Source organism: Lonchura striata, chromosome 2 (assembly GCF_050655825.1).
Source record: "Lonchura striata isolate lonStrDom1 chromosome 2, ASM5065582v1, whole genome shotgun sequence".
In the NCBI taxonomy this organism is placed as follows: domain Eukaryota; kingdom Metazoa; phylum Chordata; class Aves; order Passeriformes; family Estrildidae; genus Lonchura; species Lonchura striata.
The window spans coordinates 46540296-46562274 of record NC_140704.1 but is presented as its reverse complement, the minus strand read 5'-3'; the positions used below and the strand labels follow the sequence as shown (position 1 = coordinate 46562274).

The window sequence follows — 21979 nt, the reverse complement described above, 5'->3', positions numbered from 1 at the left end:
ATTCATCTGGACACTCAGCCTGTAATGAGGATGCCCCAGACCCACTCCAAGGATTCCAAAAACAGATACAGAAATTCTGACAAAATACAGACCTGACACTCAGATTACAGCTCTTTCAGATCAGATTGAATCTGCAATAAGGAAGCAATTAGTGACAAAAGCAGGCTTGAATATATAGACTCATTTTCTCTTGTTCCCTTCTAGACGAATGTGAAAAGTAACACTCCTAATGCTATTATTCCTATTATGTTATTTACTCTAGAATGCTTCACTTTTTGTGCAAAGATTTAGATTGAGTTGAAAAAACATATGCTTGGTTATGGGATCCTGTTTTTTTTTAAATCAGCTTTCATTTATTTGGTCTATTCTGGGCACACCATCAATTAATTTTGGTGACTCTATTTTTTGTCTTCAAACTATAACTTCCCCAAGTGCTGTTTTCCCCATCTATCATGTTCTCTCTTTTTATGATTAGAAGTTTTTGACAGTAGACTGATGTTATGCACATTCACAAAGGCAGCTGAAGAATTGCATACTTTTTTAGGTTTTTTTGAAAGCTACACTAATATAGTTTATTCTCCAAGACAGCACTATCAAACAGTACTTTGGTTTTGCAAAATTGAGTCACTTTATGTCAGATTTGAAAATAAAAACCTATTTGGCTATTTATGCTTTTATCAAAATGTTCTCTTCCTTCTCCCAGTTCTCAGGGAAGCTGAGCATCAAGCTCACACTTGAGTACCACATGATACAGCTCTGACCCAACTGGGTATTGCCTGTCCACTCAGACAACTGAACATTTACCTGCAGCATCCCAGAGCCCTTCCTGCCAGTGTACATGTTCATATATCAGACTATGATGCACAAAGTGCACAAATGACACCACACTGGGAGAGGAGGCAGATCTGCTGGAGGAAAGAGCCTCCTCACAGACACACCCTGACAGTGTGAAAAACCAGCAAGCCAACAAGGTTTGCATGAAGTTTAACAAAGATAAATGCTAAATGCTGCACCAGGGATGCATCAATCCCACACAGCAATTGAAGGTACAGCTTGGGTGGTCCTGATTGATGTGTTTCAGCAGGGTACCCTAGCAGCAGTGAAAGCAGACCTTGCCTCAGCTTGCATTAACAAGAGGACAATCAGCTAATTGAAAGTTGTGATTATTCCAGTCCATTTGGCACTTGTTAGGGCACACCTGCAACACTAGGTCAAGGTTTGGACTCCTCACTTCAAGAAAGCCACTAAAAACTTGGAGAGAGAAGGGCCACCAATAGGATGAGAGGGTAGTAGGACTTAACAGATGAAACAGAATTGAAGGAATCACATATGTTCAACCCAGAAAAATCTTGAGAGAGTCTAATCACATTTTTCCAATACCTGAAATGTAATTTACAGAGTAAAGACAGAAATTCCTTCTACAAGGGTGGACAGGGACAAAAAACAAGCAATGGATGAAAATTATTTTGGAAGAAAAGCCATATGATGAGAAAAAAATTGTGCAACATGAAGAAAAACAAAAAAAAACAACACATTAGAACAGGTTGTCCTATAGGATCTCCTTGCTGGAAATGACAAGATTTGACAGGAACCTGCATAATTCAATTAAAGGCCCAGCTTTCAACAAAAGTTTGGACTGTACAATCTCCAGAGGTCCCTGTCAGCCTCAGCTTTTACTTGGCTGTGCTGTGCTGTGCAGGTCTGTTGACTGGTCCATGTTCACATGTGACAGGCAGAAACTTGAGAGGTTAAATCTCTGCAAAGAGACAAGAGTCAAAAGCAAGAAGATGCTGCTCCCATCTCTAACCAGGAAGGTGAAACTCCTTGGCATGAAGAAATACTTATTGCTGTTATCTACAGAATTCCATACCAGTAACTTTCGATACAGGGTCAAAAATAGACCAGTAATTATGTAAAAGTTGTTCCATATCTCAGAATAAAATATTTTATTAATTTAAGTATTAAAAAATTCAGGACTTAAATTTTAAAAAATTAAGTATAAAAAATAACACATTATTGTTTTCCATCTTTTACCGCCTGTGAAAATTTGTGTCATGTTTATTTCTACTTTCCTGACTCCTGTCTTCAAATTTCAGGGGGTTGGTATTGCTCTGAACTCAGTGTATGGCAAGGTGTTTTGGGTGACAGAATGCCCACCTTGTCTACCAGGCTGAGCATGGCTCAAGTAACACCACATCCCCTTCTCCTTGTCTGCACACTGCCAGAGACAGAAATCCTAAGAGAGGAAAAGAGCCTGGGAAGGGAGAAAGGGAAATCAAGCAGGTTAAAGAGATTGATAGTTCCATGGTAGTAAATCACTAGATAACACTGTTCCCCTGTCTGCTAGCTGTAGAAGAGTGTCCAAAAAAATGCAGAAGTCTGGTGAAATTTATTGTTATCACACTTATTGCTCAGCATTATACTAATAAAATTGTATTTCATATGGTTGGGATTATAAAAGAAGAGAAAAAGAAAGACCAGAAGGCACTCAAATTATAGCTGTGGGCATATAAGTCACATTTCACACAACTACCAAAGGATGGAGGGATGGGAAAGTGGAGGAGTGAAATAAAAATTGATTCACATTAGTAACTCTTCTCAAAAATGTGAAAGGTTTTCGACCTTCAACCAAAAGAAAAAAGGAATTATTGTGACAGCTACTCATGTGCATTTCCACCAGCACCGTGCAGATGACAACCTGTGCTAACTGGTTCCTACACACTGCCCAAATTTTTACAGCTCCTGTTTGAATGCATCACTGCTTCCCCTTTCTGTATGCCGAGAGTAGGTATCCCATGTTGGATTGTCAGCTTTCCCACTGGGGGCTGGATGCACACATAACAAACATAAATACTCAGGCACTGCAGTCCCCAAGTCCCCTCAGCATCTAGGAGCTCTTCAGAAGCTGCCTTGCTTTTTCACCCACAGCATATTCAGTTATTTGCTTAAAAAAAATCAATTCAAAAGAAAATAAATATTTCATTTATTCTCTCTTTTCCAACCATAAATTATTTCAACTACGGAGAGAAAAAAAACCAAACATCTAACTGCCATCATCATTTTAAATTCTAAATTTATCTTTAAAAATTGCTTTTGGAGATCAGAAGGGCTAAACTCTGACATACAAATATTACCCATTAAGAAAAAAGCCTTTACATTCCACTCCTAAGTCATTCCTGATGGCAATTAAAGCTCATTTTATCATTGAAAATGCTCTTCAGTGCAGTCTTTCAACAATGCAGATATGCGAGTTAGAAAGGAAACATCAGCCTTGCTTCAAAACCATTTTATCCAGAGTGTTTCCAGAGCACTGAGAAACCCTGTAATTCCTGCTTTAGTATGTAACAGGGCTTTCAAGAGAGGCAGAAATCCAAATCTTTACTTAGTGCCTCAGATTTACACAAATTTAACTAATGCAATTTAAATGTCTCCAACGTTAAAACATTGTCAGTACTCCCTCTAGTGGGTGTCCTAAATGAACAAACATTCCCTGCTGACTTCCGAGGAGAACATTTTGCTATCTGTAAAGTTTCTCTGAAATTAAACAGCAGAATTGCAGTTGGTAGAACACAGGGCTGTTGCCGAGTAGCTCTGGACTTTTTGTTTCCATAGAAGGTGCAGGAGGCTGGCAGCAACCAGCACCACACTTTTCATGGAACTGGTAGGAGCAAACCTGATAGAGAAGAAACCTGGTTCTAAAGAAGTAGAACGTGAAGACACTGGTTTCCTTAGGATGTGCATCCTGCATCCCTGCACAGCCCTTCGCAAATCCATCAGTACCCAACATCCTCACACACACACCAACTCTTGTTCCTGCCTTGGTCCCTCCCAGACAGAGACACCTGGGCCACAGGGAGCACATGCTTTGCCTTGCCTTTTTTGGTTTATTTTCTATTCCACTTGCTGAACAGAGAAAACAGAGAGAAGGATGGAAAATGTTAGAAGACTTCCATTGCCAAAATTGGAAGGGGGAAGATTTTAGGGGGAAAAAGGGTTCCTTTCTCTCAGCCTCCCACCAAAGGAATAGCAGGCACTATCATTTCACCAAGTTTACTGTCCCAGCATGAAATTATGACCAGTTTGAATAACCAAAGTAAATAACAAAAATCTTGTTGAAATCCTTGCTTTTTCATTAAGAGAAAATTATGAGAAAAGTGATGCAAAATTAGAAAGAGTAATTGGAAGCACTGCATTGATTTTTGTGATCATTTTTTATACTTTCTGAGTCAAAATTTTGCTTCTTTTCCCTCCTCTAATAGGAGAAGAATTGGAAACATGAACAGAGAGCAGAGAGAAACCTTCTGCATGTAAATCACTACCAGATTAAGCAATGGCAGCTAGTTATTTATGAATACATTGCATTGTTCCTGTGTTTTAAACCACAGGTTCTGTTTAAAACAACTTTCCAGCTGATTGAATGGTTTAAAATGTCATCTTAAAAGATGTTCACTTTTGAAGGGTTTAATACATGCTTTTAGAATAGGAAAAAATTATGTGCTACTTTATAAAAATAGCTGTATCAAGAGCATATTCATGTTCTACATTTCAGAGCTAGCACACCATTATCTCATCATAGAGAAGCTACTTAAGACTAAAGCAGCTTGTTCAAGAAGTTCAGATGTTTGTGTGATCTCCTTCAAATTTTTTTGGCATAAAAATATCTCTAAATATACTTATCAGGAAACAGTCTTGTTTTCTCTGGGCTGCTATTGATCCTTTTTTTTTTTTTTTTTTTTTTTTTTTTTTTTTGTGCCTTGCACCCATCTCCTCACCTGCAAGGACTCTGGATTCTATATTATTGTTTGCACAGCCATAGACCCACCATAGATCATCCCCCTACAAAAGCAATGGTACTGGAACCTGCCTTACACTCCCTTTTTCTAAATATGAGATGGAAATAATAGTCCAGTTATTGATTATATCTTTATTTCAGGTGAGTTGCTAATGTAGCTGTCTCAGCCACAATTTCAAGTACAAATGCAATCTTTCTCTTCCAGTTATCTGCAAAGCAAGAACAGCACAGTTTATCTGATCATGTAAAATGAGAGCACACCAAAATTAAAATGTGAAACCAAAAACCTTTTCCTTAGAAAGCAAATGGGCATACAAGAGGGAGGAAAGATCTACCATAAACTTTTGCAGAAAACTGCTATTTTTAAAAAATTTTATATAATCTGTGAACAAAGTGGCACAACAGGAGTTTAAAACCTTTACAAAAGAAACAGAGTAAGTAAACAAATGGGGAAAATCACAGTAATGAGTGATTTTGAATGTGAATGATTTCTAAAATCCAATCCAGATTCTTTCACTCTTCAGTTATCCTAATTAAGCATTTATCCTTCATTAGTCATCAGACATCAGAACATGACCATAATACCTATATCTTCTTTTTTTTTTCAAGAATAACAATTTCATGCTGAAAGACACATAAACTGTTACATTTCTTGCACTTCTCAAATTCTGTTATGAACGCATCTGCACAAGAAAACTAAGGGTTTTGACAACTGGCTCTTTAAGTTCTGCTGTGATTCTCTATGTCCAGAGGCTACAAGGGCCTTAGGCACCCCTCACCTGCAAGAGGAAGGCACTGCTCTGCTCATGTCCAAAACTGGGAAGAACCGGTCTGATTTCTGTCACAGATTTCCAACAACTGCAACACCAGAAGAGGGATACACTTAAAGTTACAGTCAAAGTGACTAAAATAGTCCCAGTAATCTGATAACAAAGCAAATGAGATTGACCAGAGAGAATCTTTTTCTAAGTTGCTTTTGTCCAATCTGTGAAAACGCATTTGCCATTTAGCCTGCACAGTTGAGATGCTGTGTTAGCTGTAGAACAAGAAAAGTTGTAAAACACAAGTCAGCATGCTAACAAATCTGAATGTCAAGAATCAAGTAAAAATAGAACTGTTTCATGAGCGAAGTGGTGACATTTATAGCATTTCTCATTAATTACAGGCCGTGGGGCTCTTTCTTGAAGCTAAGTGTGGGAAATGCTAAGATGACTATGAAATCTTCAGAAAACAAACTTCACAACCAAAAATACGTAAAGAAAAGTGATACAGCCTTAAATAGAGCATTTTACCTTTCCAAATGGCCATTTTTCTGACCTTTAGAGGACATCTATGCAGTTAAGACAGACTCATATCTGAAGAAAATATTTAAATAGGCAAAAGAAAAGCAGGGCACAGTCCTCATAAGGTATTTGACATTTTTTTGAAATTTTTCTTAATGATCCAAAAACCTACAGCAGGGTACAAGATGACTATAGACTGAAATCTGAATAAACATTAACTGGGACTATTTCCATATTAACAGGACAAAAAGATTTCTGTATATCAGGAAATGTGAAACAATTATGGAATTACAGAACCATTAAATTTGGAAAAGACCTCCAAGATCTGTTAATGTAACACTGCCATGTTGCTATCAAACCATGTCCCCAGGTGCCGCATTCACTAGTGGCTTTTTGAATTGTTTCTGGGATGGTTCCTCCATCACTTCCCTGTGCAGCCTGTTTCAATGCTTGAACACCCTTTGAGTGAAGAAATTTTTCCTGTCATCCAATCCTCCTCAGGTGCAACTTGAGAACATTTCCTCTTGTTCCTATCATTTATTACTTGGAAGAAGAGACCAACTCCCACCTGGCTATAGCCTCCTTTCAGGGAATTGTAGAGAGGCATCTCCTGAGCTTCCATTTCTCCAGGCTAAACATGCCCAGCTCCAACAGTTACTCCTCCTCCAAACTGTGCTCCAGACCCTTCGCCAGCTCCCTTCTCTGAACACACTCCAGCACCTCAATGTCCTTCTTGTAGTGAGGGACCCAGAACTGGACACAAGATTTGAGGTGCAGCCTCACCAATGCCGAGTACATGAGGATGTCTGGTCGCTGGAGCCCACAAGAAAATAGTCACTCAGAATTTGAAGACACCATTAACTTCCTGTTCAGATGTAACTGAGCAAATCTCTCAGTGAAATCAGCAGGAAATTGTCCTAAATAAGTTGAGTAGCAAACTCAGGACTGAAAAATCAGATTTACTAAAGAAGAGAATAACACAATCTGCCGTTTGCACAGAATAAGTAGAAAATAGTTATATATACATATGCATACACACATAGATACTCTCAGTAATACTCCAGTGTAACCAGCATATATGCATACATTGTGAAGGAATTAATAACAGGCAAAATGAAAACTTCTAAAATTGGTTTTGTGCATTTTGCTGTAAATTCTAGATTACTGTGGGTTAAAAGAAAAGTTTAGGGATTTTTATTAAAACAAAAGATAATTCCCTTTCTCAAAATGGAGCATTGAGTTTTGAAGATAACTGCTTTTAGGTAGAATATGCTGTTACAATGCTTTGTATATATTAATGCAAATCACAGATGCTAGAGAGAATTAAAAAACTATTCCCAGAGAGATTAATCCAAAATTAAAATTTATTCTGCACCAAGTTAAATAGGCCATACTGTCAACTTCTTTGCCTATCACAAATAAAGTGTAATTTTAGACTCTGAATTTCTTGTATTCTTGTAATCATGATGAGTGGTTTAACATATAGGTGCTGTAGTATTTCTATGGAATCCTTGTTTTATGCTATGGGCCATATGTGCTTTTTATACATGCTACATATGTACACATTAACTGTACATATTCCAATAACTTTATATAAAATGGTGCCAGTTTATAAGAAATGTTCCATTTTGATTCTGGAAACCATTTTTTCCCTTAACTTCAGACATTTTGCTATTCCTAGCAGTTCATCCTGCTGAAGGCTTTTGACTAATAAAATGAGTCACATTGAAATGCTGTAATACCCCCTCACCTCTACAGAAGCACTTATGCAAAACTTGCCCTTCTGTACCCCAAAATGTTTTCTTTTCCCCCTTAAGGAGGAGAACATCATCATACATATCCACAGTGACCCTGAGTGGAAGGAAAATCAACATGTGTTGTAGCTGTCAGTTTTACAACTGTGTGTTCAAAACACTCCAAACTAAAATTGCAAAAATATTCTCTAGAAAGAGGCTCAGTCTTCTTCCATCAGAAGCCTCCACTCAAGTTCCAAATTTCAGCCATTAGCAGCAGCAGAAACACACAGAGGCAGATGGAAAAGTTGACCAAGCGGCTTCTAAATACACAGGGAAATAAAAGAGAAAAAACCTTCAGAGAAGACTGAGTTTTATTCAGCATTATCAGATTTGTTAAAATATTCACTCCAGCTTAAAACTTGAGTAAAGGAGGCTTCATTATTTTCTTGCCAGGACCTTCAAATAAAAGCAGTTGAACTCCACAGGACAGAGGAATCCTCAACATGCTGAGAGAAACCGCTTGTCTTTTCAGACCAGCAGAAAATGAGCCTGGTAATTATTTTGCACACCCTGATGGAGATCACAGCAAAACAGATGGCAATAATCAAGAGAGATGATGAATTTTAACTCTGAGGGCAGGTGGGGAGAAAAAAGGCAAGTCTTGGCACAGCAGGGAGAAGCAGTTCTTTGTGAAAAGACAGTGGAAACGCAAACTGCCTTATATGAAGCCACCAGCAACACGTGTCCCTGTTGTTTCTCCGGGTGGGTGTTTCTGGACGTGCAGCCAGGCATCGCCATCCAGCAGAGGGAAATGTGCACACCTCGTCCGACTTACACACCCACTCAGGCAGCTCTGCTGACAGCTCCTGCCTTAAGAGCCTTCCTGATTTGCTGTGCTGCCTGTAGCATCTCTTAGTCTGCTGAAGGAATCCCTGAAGTGAAACTCTTACCAAACTGGGAGCTGCTGCTCCTGGAGATGCGGCCATCCAGCCCCAACAGTCCTCAAAGGAAAACACATGCTTGATGTGCAGCTGAAGATAGAAACTGCAAAACAGATTACCTCAGCTTACTGTCTTCAAAGCAAAATCTATTCATCTTTGTGAATTAAGACATTCCTGTGTCAATTCCTCAATGTGAATTAAGACATTCCCCCTTGACAATTACCACTTGTTAAGAACTAATTGGTTTATGAACAACCTAAATAGCTTTTTATTATTCAGAAGAAATGTTTTGATACTTTACATCTAATAAAGGTAGTTTGTATAGATAAAACCTCCAGTTACTCATCTAAAATTTTATTTCTGTTGTTCATTCTATGTGGCGAGTAACGGAAACCTTAAAGCCAAATTTATGAAATAACTGTGTTTTAGAAATTAATTTTAACACAATTCTAATCAAATTATTTGTATAATCAAATGCATGGCTATGAAATTCTTGTTTACAGCCAACGAAAATGATTTGAAAAGAGTAATTTACACAGACACTTGTCTTAAAAAAAAAAAACAACAACTTGAATTTTTGCTTTAAATGCTATAAACAATGTATAGAGCTTTCTAGTAACCCACTATCAGTGGCTTATGGTTCAACTGAAAATTGTTCTGGTTTATTTCCTCTTGGTATAGGTAATTTATCAAGAGCATGGTTACAAATTCCTACAAAAACAAAATGTAGCTGCTGTGTAGAGCTTCAGTTAAGCTTGCCCATACAATTACAGAAGGAAATACATTTACAAGGTGTTTGTAGTCAATATTTCATATCACTCTAATAACTTTTTTCATTCCTCTCTGGAGATGAACACTTGGCATTGTCCTAGATTTTAGACATTGATTGTAATAAATTTTCAGGATTGTCTTCTCATGGAATTTTCCTCAATTGTGAAAAGTTTTTGTCCCCTTTTTCACTAAGCTGTATAGAATAAGACTTTCTGAACTGTCTAGAAGAGCCTCAGGAGTTAGTGTGGGAAGTACCACAATAAAGAATGAATGAATTTTATATAGAATAGTATATAGATATATAGATTAGATATAAATATAGATGATATAGATATAGATATAGATTTGATATAGATATAGATATAGATAGATAGATAGATAGATAGATAGATAGATAGATAGATAATGATTATTAGGTTAACATTTTTAGTCAAGAGCTCAAGCTTGAGAATAATCTGAGGTTTTCACTTTGCACATGCATGATTTAGCAGCAGGGATATGAAAAGAGAGCAGCTTTGGAGCAGGACCTAGACTTCCTGATTCTGATTCAGAGCTGCCTATAGATCCTCTGTGGAGTCAGTCTCAGAGCAGTATAAAATAGATTTTTCAATTAAGTTCCCATCAGACCAGTGTCCAGATCCAGCTTTGTTGTTTAGGTTGCTTTAAAGACGGATTTGTATCTGTTTTCCTTTCAAATGGAATCCAGCTCCTTAAGCCAGGAAATGTCGGGAGTCATCAATATTACTGATTTATGCAAATAGATTATTTGACAAATAACTCTGACTTTTCTCAAAACTGGAGGACTTTCTTTTTGGAAAGTTATCTTAAAGACACCTGTTTCTATCCTATTCATTGTCCTACTTATAGATAACCCCAAATAAAGGGTCCAGACAAGTTTCTCCAGGGTCTTTCCAGAGAGCACTGACGCAAAGCAGTCAAGTCTAACTCACAGTGGACACTTCATAGCATTCATCTGAGTGAGCTACTTTTCCATCTTCCTTCTGTGAAACTGAATCACAGTCAATAAACCACAAACACAGCCAAAGTAATGGCATTGATGAGAGACCACTCTAAAAAATAAAGGACAAGTTTTCCTTTCCTTGTGAAAGGAAGCCCTGTGCTTGGGAGAGTTGTAGAAGACACAAGAAACATCAGAGCCCTGAATCTATTGTTCTTCTAATGATTCCTGATCATAATGTACACCTTCCAGGAAGAAGATCATTGTTTTGACAGGGCAGGTGCATCTATGATATGATGACAGGGCCCTAGATGGCTTGCTGGTTACTAATGAGCGGAGCCAAAGGAATGTGTCAGCTGATACAGGCTGGTAGACTATCTATTAGGTCACTGGATCTGTGCAAGAAACACATTATGTGTATTTATGCTACTAAACATCTAGTCTAAACACCTGCTTTTGTAAGCACTAGTCCATAAGCTGTTAGCCACAACAGGAATCTTCTTAAAAATTGCTTGTGTAGGACATGATTTTCTAACTGGAGTAAGGAGTGCTGTTTCCAATTCTGTAGTCTTGTTTACAAACACAAACAGCAGAAAGCAGTTATTTTAAACACAATTTAGTCAAGATTTCTCTTCAGTCTTGCTTCCACATTGCCTTTGCTTGTTGTTCACTCACTTTCAGATTCCTGTCACACACAACCACAAAGAAGCCAGTGCCCCAGCACCTTTTCTTGCTGACAGTTTGAAAGGACCAACCACAGAGTTTCTGCTCAGACCTTAATCCTTCCACTCTGTGCCTTGGGATAGGGATTTCTGTTGATCCAAATGAAATTAAACAAAGATGTATAATTGACTTTCTCTTTTCTCTGTATAAAAAGTATGTGGCATACCTTTTAGTGCCATTGAGAGCTGAACTTGGATGTAGATTGAATTGCAGCTACCTGCAGGCTTACACCCCAAGAGCCAGTTCAGTGTCAAAAGTAGATATAAGAATTTATTTCTCTCATATGTCTCCAAGTCTTTTGGAGCTTACACTTACCTTCCCTGATGTAAGTTGCTTTCTTTGTGTTTGCTTGGTGCAGTTCACAGTGGTAGAGTGAACTCAAAGACATGAAACAGCAGCTCTTAAGACTTTAGATTATATGGCACAATACCTTCTGCTTTTGTGAGCACCCTTATTATACTTAACTTCACATTACCATTTCCACTTCTGAGAAAATGGGGCAAACTTGTGAACTCTAGCTACATTTAGGCAAGCATTATAGAGACCAATCTTCTAAATAACAAGACACCTTTTATACCTTTAGAAATTGCACCTGCAGCCAAGCTCTTCCCCTCTCACTGTGTCTGGGCATACTATTCCCTGGCTAAGGGGACAAGTTTTAGACTAGAAGTGATGCTGCAAACTATCTTGGTTCCATTTTCAAATTTTTTTTTTTTCCACTGGAAACGGTGGTGCTGAATACACTTCCCTTTAGATGGATGGCAGCTTTGGAATTTCCTAAATATGAAATATTAGAATACAATTTCTGATCAGCTAGTAGTACATATGACAGGAAAATTTGTTCCTTTTAGCTCCTTCAGGGATTTGCTTAGTGGTTTTTCTAATGTTATTTTAGTATTAACTATCCCTTGAAGGAGGTTTGTGGAGAGCCAAATCTACAGTTCTGTTCAGCTCTCAGTAAGACATTACTGACTGTGGTAGGGACAGAACTAGCCAGGAGGCTTTTGGCTCAGGTACTCACAGTAGGGAAACATTGCAATTTTCCGTATCAAAAAGGAATATTCTGATCTGAGAAGGAAAGAGAAACAGCCTTCACCATGAAAATGGACAATGCATCCTACATCATATGATACACTCACAACAATCCTGCTTCTCTGCCTTCCCCCATCGCAACTGAAGGTACACATGCAACACACATGTGCACACACACTTGGGCTGACCTGACTCCATGCCTGAGAGTGCACTCTTTTCAGGACTGGGTAAATCACAGTTCCTTTCTGAAGCCTATAAAATATTTCTTTTATGGTTTTCCTTGGCATTTACTCAGTACTCTACAAAATGGGGTTGATGAAAGGGGAGTAGATGCTGTAAATTTGTGACAGATTAATATATCAATTAATCTTTTTCCTACAGCTTCATAATTGCAATGAAGTAGCAACTTAAACAATGGAGTCTGTTGGCCAAGTTTGTTTTCAGAAACTTCAATATTAGACTTGGCTTTCTCAGTGGCAAGAGAGTTAAAATGAGAGCAGTATTGATTATTGCCTCAGCAGCACCGTGATCTGCTCACAGCAGCCTGTGGAGAATAGAAATCTAAACAAAAGGAGAAGGTGGGCCAACAACTGCAGATGGTGCTTAAACAGACACTCAGTTGCACACAGGCTCCCAGCACTCTTGGCTGCAATCACTTACTCCTCGAAATGTTCTTAGGATCAGGAAACAGAGGCTCCTTTAATTGTCTGGTATTGTAACAGTTTCAGAGAGAATTTGGCCATTTCTATTTGGCAACACCTCAGATAAATTCACATCATTTCCCACTGCCCATAAACAATCGTGCCGTCATATGCCAGAGAGATGTATTCTCATCCCCTCCTCAGCCCCGGAGCAAGGAACAAGGGCCCCTTCACAGGGCTTGCACATGTAAGGTCCCAGCAGATCCTCAGCCTCTTTGCTGAATTGATGGCAGCTTTTCAACTCAGTTCTCAGGAGATCTCAGTCAGTAATGGACAACTCACCTTTGTGCTAAAACCTGGATTCTGGCTTGTTTTAAACAGCAAAGCTGATGCTTTTTCTTCCCCATATGGACTAGTAGGTATGATTCATAATGTCTCATGGCACCATGTATTTTTCAAAGTTAATCTGATCAGGTCTGTATTTGAAATCACTGTGGTTTTGAATCCTAGTAAATCTACTGCAGATGCGGGACTTCTACATCCAAGTCCAGCTGGCAGGTCATCATGAGCATCCCTATGCAGATGTGTTGGAAGAGCACCCAACTCATGTGCTTGAGCTCTTAAAGGAGTCTTAACACCGGCACTTGGCCTGCAGCTGCATTAACTTGACTTAAAGGCTGGCTTGCCATTAAAACGTCTGTAAGGTGAGGATATGGACTGCATCCCCCACAGCTGCACATAAGATCTATTGTTTTCCTATGGACAGTCAGTTGCCTCAGTTCTAGTAGAGAATCAAGTTTTGACTCTATAAAGAAATTGGGGCAGCACTGTGGCATAACTGCCTATTTAGCAGGCAAGCAGGGCATCTGAAAATCAGAGTAACTCCAGAGATTTTAGGCTGATTAAGCGAGCATGAAATGTCTTCCCAATGGGTTTTGTATGGCTGGCTGTCACTACAACCAGAGGCTGCAGACAAGTACTCTTCAGGCTTCTGAAGACACCCAACAAGGTTTGGGGTTGATACACCACTGCTATAGACTGGCGTAAATGTTTGTATTCCTGCTGTTCATACCTTATCAATGTTTGTGCAGGAGGAATTTCCCTCTCTGAGACATTCATTGTGAGCCCTTTAGTCAGCAATTTTAATAATGCACACTAATAAAGAAATTATTATTCTTTTGGAATAAAAAAACAGACCTAAAATAACAAAGAGTAGTTAAAACTTTACTAAGCACATAATTAAATTTTCTTTAGCTTTCTGACTCATTGCCCCCCTTCCTGTTATTGCCTTGGCTCGTGATAGTTTGTGCTTCTTTATAATGACAGCTGCCTTATTAGAGAGAAATCTTGAGGTCTTGACACTGCAGAATGTAAATGGCACCTCAGAGATGTGCAACTTCCTTATCTTCTAATAAGATACCAAGAGGGGAAACAGTGATGCAAGTTCTTGCTTAGTCCTGAGACAGGTCCCACCCACGCTAGGAAAGGGTTACCCAGAGCACAGGCTCATCTGTTGGTGCCAGAAAAAAAGTAACTTCTCTCATTGACAGGTGTGTGAATGAGAGTTTGGGACATTAGACTAAGTCTCATCACACCATTTTCTTCAACTCTTTTTGTCCACGTGGAAGTAGTACTTGGGGGCTTGGATCCTTCCTATTAGTTAAGTGAACTACGATGAGCCTGGAGGAAAAGGGCAATGATCAAGAGTGAAATAATCCTGCTAATGCCTAATTCCTTTCCAAATATATAGTTCCTTATAGCACACAAGAGATGTTTTATGAAGAGCTATTGCTATATTCCCTTCATTCAAACATTGCACATATCATGTACCTTGATGTAAGTCAATCCTGTTTGGGGCCTTCCATTCAATCTCCATTATTTGAAAAGACTGGGAAGTATCATTAAAATTCAAGTTGGCAGGCTTAGCTGTTTTCAGACATTGGTTGTAAAGTATATTTGTTAAGCACCATCTGCTGTACATTCAGAAAATAGCAACCAAAATTGCTACTCTCTTTCCAGTTTTTAAAAGAACGTAAATTATTTAAATTTTGTCAGCTGTCTAGTCAATTATTTCACCTCTGGATGTTACAACAGTATTTATCTAGTCCTAGAAAGGCATTGTCTATCTATGTAAAGTTATATACAGACCACAGACTGGGATAGACACTTGGGGGAGAAACTGCATTACAAAACACTATGTTGTATAACCGAACACTGGAAGGGGATGGGAAAATAATAGTGATGTTGAGTCTGATTTCCAGATGTACTACATAAAACAGGATGAATACAACTGAAGACAAAGCATCGTCTTTCTAGGGCAAATTTAACATGTGCTAACCGCAGGACACAACCATAAAAACAGAAATTGTGCACCAGTTAAAAATCCTAAATGAGGATTATTAGTGGGTCAGTATGGTTTAATTAGAAAACCAATTATTACGATTACTCTCAAACATTAACGTTCTATTGATGATGAACTGTAAATGATGAAGAAAAGTACTCCAATTACTAGCCTGAATTAAGCAATAGCCTGAAATAAATAAATCTAGAGATTGTGCAAATAGAAAACAGACACACTTTTTTCTCATTCTCCATGTAAGCTCCTTCTTCCATAGTTTTCTTAAATAAGATTTTTCTCTTTGAGCATTTTTATGAAAGAAAAATGAGTGTCACAAGCTTTTCAGCTCAGAAAAGGTCACATAGAAGGGAGGGAAGGATTACTGCTGTGATATGCGAGGCACAGGCTGCCCAAATGAACAGCAGAAGTGGAGGAACCCACCAAGTGCTCTGCTAGAGGTGCCCATACTCTGCCTCCACAAACAGTGCAAGTGTTCAGCAAATGGTCAGTCTGTAAAGCTCTACACTGGGCAAAGACAAAGTGTTGATTGTTTATATGCTTGATCTCACCAGGAGCCAAGTGAAGCCTCTAAAGGGAGAAGCAGGGATAAAAATCCATAAACACATACTGTTTTGAAGGAGAACTAATTCTGCAGCGTATTTGTGAAGAGGCTACATCCAAAATGGGTGGGGAAAATAATATGTAATCACTGTGACCACTGAGTGGGTATTCTGGGGTAGAAGTTGTGTGTGACCATGTGAGTCATCACCAAGCACAAGGAGATCTGTGATCTCCTGATCACAGAGCCTTTGAAGTGCTGCCCTTGCCATCTCTGCATTGCCCTCACACCTCAGTAATGGAACAGAGTCTGAAGGGACCAGCCTGCACACCCCAAAATGAACATTCAGTGTTTCGTGATAATGAAGCAGCCTGTCACTGAGGGCTTCACATGAGTTTAGTTAGTACAGACTGAGCAAGGACTCTCACAGCTACAGGGGATGCAGCACCAGTAGTCCTATTAATTTGCAGTGAAGTGCCAAATCTCTTACCTTCTGTGCTCTCCTTATCCTCTCATCTCTTCGTTCCTGGAGGACAAAACACATCAAAGAATGTCTTCTTGCTCAGGGTAGAGCAAGGCTTGCTCTCAATCCTGGCTGTCTGGGGTCATGACCTATTATACTTTCAGAAGCAGAACAGGCTGCTCTTGGTGAAGAAAAAAACCATAAAAATAGTTGACGATTGTAAGGACTGATCTGGAGCCCAATGGGCACTGACAGGAGCCTTGCTCAAACACAGATAAGTAGATTTCTAACAAATTAATTATTCCTAAGGTTTGGGGGTTTTTTCGTAAAGCATCATCATTTCTGTTTCACCAGTGAGAAAACAAAGGCAAACAACAGTGAAGTAACTTGGCCAAGCAGTACCACATAACTGGCTCACCAGCTGAACCAAGGGTTCCAAAATTCCATCTCCCTAATCACAGGTAAAAGTAAATGAAAAGAGTTTGCATGGCTCCTTCCTCCCATTCCAAGAAATAACAGTATTTAAATTCTTAGGAGAACACAGTGTCAACCATTGTGTGGGACATGTTGCTTTTCTGAGTCAGACCCTGCGAATCATAATAAGTTTTGCTGACAGCTATGAAATAATAAGTCATCAATATTTATCTGCATAAAGATAATAAAGATTTAGTTTATAGGAGAATAAATAATGTCTTTAAAAACATACTCATCACAATTCTACTTTTACAAAATTACAATATTCTCACAAAAACTGCATGGACACTCAAAGACAAACCATGGGAAGGTTACTGCACAGTTTGCAATTTTGTGAGACATTAAACTACGTAACAAATTTAAATTCAACAAATATATAAACTGAGACATACTGATGAAGACAAAAATTCAGTAAAAATTTAAATAGGTATCATATCGCCTTAATGCACCTCAGGTGAAATCTATTAAAAATTTAGCATGAGTAAGCAAAGCAATTCTAAACACTAAGATGCAAACATTCGGCAGTAATGCTCTTGACACTACAGTGCATTATCCATAAATTGCATATAAAATATGTCATGTAACGCTCCCATACATTAATGGCTTCTAATAAATGTGATACACTTTGCAATTCTCCCTGCAGCTTCTCTTCCCCTTCATAACTTGCAGGGTAACATTTAATTGAAATGAACAAATAAAAAACCCCAAACATCTTTTGACATAGATACTATCCTATGAGTACCACTGAAGTTATCCCTGATGCATACCAAAATGAAGAAAGTCAGGGCTGTATATTCAACGTGGTGGAGTTCAAACACCTGCATATTTACACCTCAAACTAAAAACCAAACTTTCAGATGCCTAAGATGGGATAATGTATTTCCTCCAAACTCCACTCATTTATTTCAGTCCCTTTAAGACACAGTGAAATTTTAACTGCAGAACTGCATATGCACATATCCACTGTGAGTTTGGATTCATGTTCTGTAGAGCCCAATCAGGTTTTCCTGTGGGTTTTAAAAGCCACTTGGGGATATTTTAAAGAAGCTGAATACGTGCACTAATTTTTAAATTTATTTATTATCTTCTTAATTATATTTTCTTTATCACTTTCTATAGTCATAATTTCCTTTTCCTTAGTAATACAACTTATAAAAGCTATTGTGAAAACAGGAAAACAAATTTTCCCCCATCATTTACAAACTGTGATCTCTTGTAGCAAATTATTTATGCTGATTTGGGCTACAGATGCTTTTATTCTACTACAGTGTTATCAGAGTTTTATAATGAACTGCAAGGAGAAGCAATTGAGGGTCTAACAACTGAGGGCAGCCACACCAGGATTGTGGATTGCCTCCACAGTCAGGATGGTGTTAGTGTGAACTCAACCCAGTTTAAAACTACCATAGCTAGAAACAGTTAATTCACTGAAATTGTTCCCTACTTTTACCTACAGCTGCAGATGAAATTGTTCCCTACTTTTACTTTTTAGTGCAAAAGGAAAAAAAAAAGCAAAAGCACTACATCCCTTTGTTTTAACAATAACAGCAAATAGAGTAGGAAATTGCAAAGTGATGGAAGAAATTACTACATTGACATAGGAAATCAATAGAAAGAAATTCGCCAATCTTCTAAAGCCTCAAAACAAAAGCCTTCAAAAAGCCTTAACTGGTACGATTTTCTAGCAGTAGATAGCAGCACAATCATAAAATAGATCTATGCATAGAAATAATGAAGAAACACAAAATATCACAAGGTTTAATATTTGATCCTGCCAGATGCTGAACTCTCTGGCCCTGACCCAGCAAATCATTTAAGCATGTGCTTAGAAGCCAGCATGCATGTTGTCCCATTTAAGCAAAGGAGGTTATTCAAAGTTTGAGCAGAGATAAGTGTTTTGAATGATTGGGTCATTAAAGTACCAACCACTTACTGCCAGAATATAAGGCTAAATTGCCACTATGAGCAGGTTGTTGCAGAGCTGTCCATTATGAGGCTTACAAATGCTCTTTGAAGTGTGCTTTGAAGCATCTCTTTGCCACTGGATAAGGAAAAAAAAAAAAAGAAAAAAAAGGTGGGTCTGTCTGAGCAGGAATTTCCTACATTCCCATCAATTCTCTTTCATGTGCAAAACCAAACTATATTGATGCCCAGGTATAAGCATCACTGAGGGAAATAGAAAGTGCCACCAATGAAAATGATATCATGCCATTACTCTCCCACCACAAATACGCACCCCATAAGAGCCAACTTTCTCCAGCGTGCAGGGCTGGCATTAACTCAGCTTGCCATGAAAAGGGTAAAGTCATGCAAATAGCAAATGCTGCATGTCATGTTTAACATCACTTGAAGTTTCTAAAATGGTCCTTGATGGTGAGGAGAACTTGCAATTTTATCCCAAGGCCAGGAACAAGACTAGTTATAAAAGCACATTTGTAGCTTTTGTTCTGACAGTTGTGGCAATTTGTGTTCACTAAAATATAAATCCTGGAGAAAACCAAGGCAGGTTTGCTGTGCTAGGAAATTTCAAACCCTGGAAATAAAATCCCTTTCCTTAACTTTGGTGACTTCTTCAAAGGTGATGTAACAGTTGAACAAAAAGTAGGAATAAGACCCATAATATTATTTTAATTATGGCTTCTACAGCTAACAATGTATATATTCTAATCAGATCTCAACACATGACTACGCTGCCATTGGACTGGGGTTTTGAGTGGTTGGTGGGGTTTTTTGCAATGGACATGCGAGGGATCAAGAGCTACCCTATGTTCACCAGAGGAGAACCTTTTTTTATTATTAGAAATTCTGATCTGAGGTGTCACAGTTATTTTGCATAGAAATAATTGATCTGTGCAACAACTTTTTAACACAGAAAAAAGGAATAAATATGCTGCTATGGCAGCACGGTAAGGCCTGTGTCCTGAAACATTTGCAGTGGTGGACTAGGTTCTGTAAGGGAGCAGAAATATCTCTCTTGCCACAGGGCTTTCTAAAAATGGTAAAATCTAGGGCAGAAGAACAAGCATTTGATCAATCTTATGTAAAATAAAGTTCCTGTTTGTCAGATATGGAGATCGTGGCATAATATTATCCTTCAGCTGGGACTGTTTCTGAAATAGTAGAACACCTCACCGCTTTAGTGCTAAATGCTGTTGACTGCTCTTTGCTGTCTGTCCAGCTGAAAATGTATGGGTTGTTATTATCATATCTGCTAGCTCTGATATCACCTTGTCCACTTTTGATGAAGGCAAAAAAAAGTAAACTGCTGTACCCCTGCACAGCTGTTCAAGATCAGTCCATCCATTGTGACTGTCAGGTTCTGCCAGTGAGAAGCCAGGCAATGTCAAACTGTATTTGAATCCTGTGTTCAAAAAAAACAGAAAATACAAGAACTTACTTCTTTTAGGTTATCTGCTGAAAACTCCTTATGTGATACAGGGATGGGTGGATGGGTTTGCATTTGGGTCAGACAATATTTTCTTTTTTATTTCTTTTTGTTGTTGTTGCTGTTGTTTGTTTGGTGGGTTTTTTTGTTTATCTGTTTTTTGTCCAAGTGCATCCAACCTTACTCTACAGAAGAAAAGTGTTGAAAGATGCAGGACTCTTGGGCAACAAATCAAATTTCTCTGTTTGGCTATGGCTTGTCTCCATGGTTTATAAAACTCAATATACAAAAATAGACACAACTTAAAGACACAAATACATGAGAAGGAAGTAAATACATTTGACCTCCATATATGCCAACTAAAAGCTGATTTCCAAGTGATGATGATTTGGGAGAGATAGGACTACTAGATACAAAGTAGACCTAAGAGTAGATTGGTAAAATATCAGCTGACATTATCCTGGTATGTCATTTTCGAATATTTCCATCCATAAACTTTAAGAAGATGCATAAATTCAGAGCCTTGTTTCCCCAATGAAGTTAGAATATTAAATGACTTGCCAGAGAACACACAGCAGATTAATTGTGAAACTATTGATCCAGGTCTCTATTTGACTCTCTCCATTGGACTACAGAAGTGTTTCTTGGACTTCCCTTTTGGATCATTGTTTGATTATAACTTCTGCTCCTTCAACTATATTTCACCTTACAAATTGGCACAAAGTTATATACACAGATTGACAAGCCTTATCAAGATCAAAATTTACATTAACCATCAGTTTTGTATGGTGAATGCACCACATGCTGTATGAATTGTCAATGTTATTTTATTATTTTAAAAATCATTTCACATTAAACACATTTAGCATACTAAAACTGGATTAGCAGTTAATTTTGTAAAAAATAAATCCCCAGAGATATAAAGGAAGCTTCCAGCTCTAGCATGCTAGGGACAATATTCTATGAGGAAAGACAGAAGGAGGAAGATGGGCTTCAACCCAGACTCTGTGAGGCCAGTGGTAATATTAGTATTGATGGTATTGGTCTAGACTTCAACTTTTGTATGGTCTTGAAAGAGAGAGAAGCAGAGAAAAGTGCAACAGGCCCACCTGGGCCTGATATGGTCTCAATAGTTCAGTTAGGCACAGGGTAGAAACAGATACAGATGTAAAACTTCTGCCAAGTGGAAATCTGGGGGGAAATTTCTAGAAAAGTGGAACAACCTTTTCTTAGATGGTACATGTGGACTGAGCAGACAGATTACAGAACTTAGAGTCTTGCCTTGAAAAGTGTGGATTTTGGAGGAAAAAGCTCTACAGTGCCATAAGGACACAACCACTTAGCTTAGAGGTAAAACCATTTTCATCTCTTCCTCAGTCTACATCGCTAAACTGAAAAGCATGGGTCTAGTCTTAATTACCAGGGTCAGGTTTCAAACAGCATGATTTTAAGACCTAGAGTTCATCCTACAGAGAACTGAGTCACCTCTTCACCTAGAATCAATTAAGTATTGCTTGAATATGATCAGTGGACTGAGAGAGCTGGAGGGCTCTCCCATCACCTTTCACTCACCTTTATAAGTCAGGAGAAAAGAGAAAGACAAACGTATACACTGTTCATGTATGCAATTCACGTTGCCTGTATTTTTATTTTGGAAACCTTGAGCAGCAAGTAATTAAAATATGCGCTAAACTAAAGGTAGGCAAATATTCTTTTAAATGGTTTAGAACCCATATCTCAGCACTGAAAGTTCACAGGCTGAAAAGCTCTTTGTTCTAACTGACACTTTAAATTATTTTAATGACTGATATTTTATATTTTAACTCCTTCAGCCCACTGCCATTGTTCCAAATTTCAACTTTGCCATTCAATTAGCCCATGAG

At 38.3% G+C, this 21979-nt stretch overlaps 1 protein-coding gene across 2 annotated transcripts in view; it reads right to left on the bottom strand.

Moving 5' to 3' along the window:
- The window catches only part of NPSR1 (neuropeptide S receptor 1), a 143454-nt gene extending 121475 nt beyond the window's left edge, over positions 1-21979 (bottom strand). For both annotated transcript variants that reach the window (XM_085573324.1, XM_085573325.1), the window contains exon 1: positions 1-21979. This exon is cut by the window's left edge and continues 12799 nt beyond it. The gene's annotated coding sequence lies outside the window, so the exon portion shown is untranslated.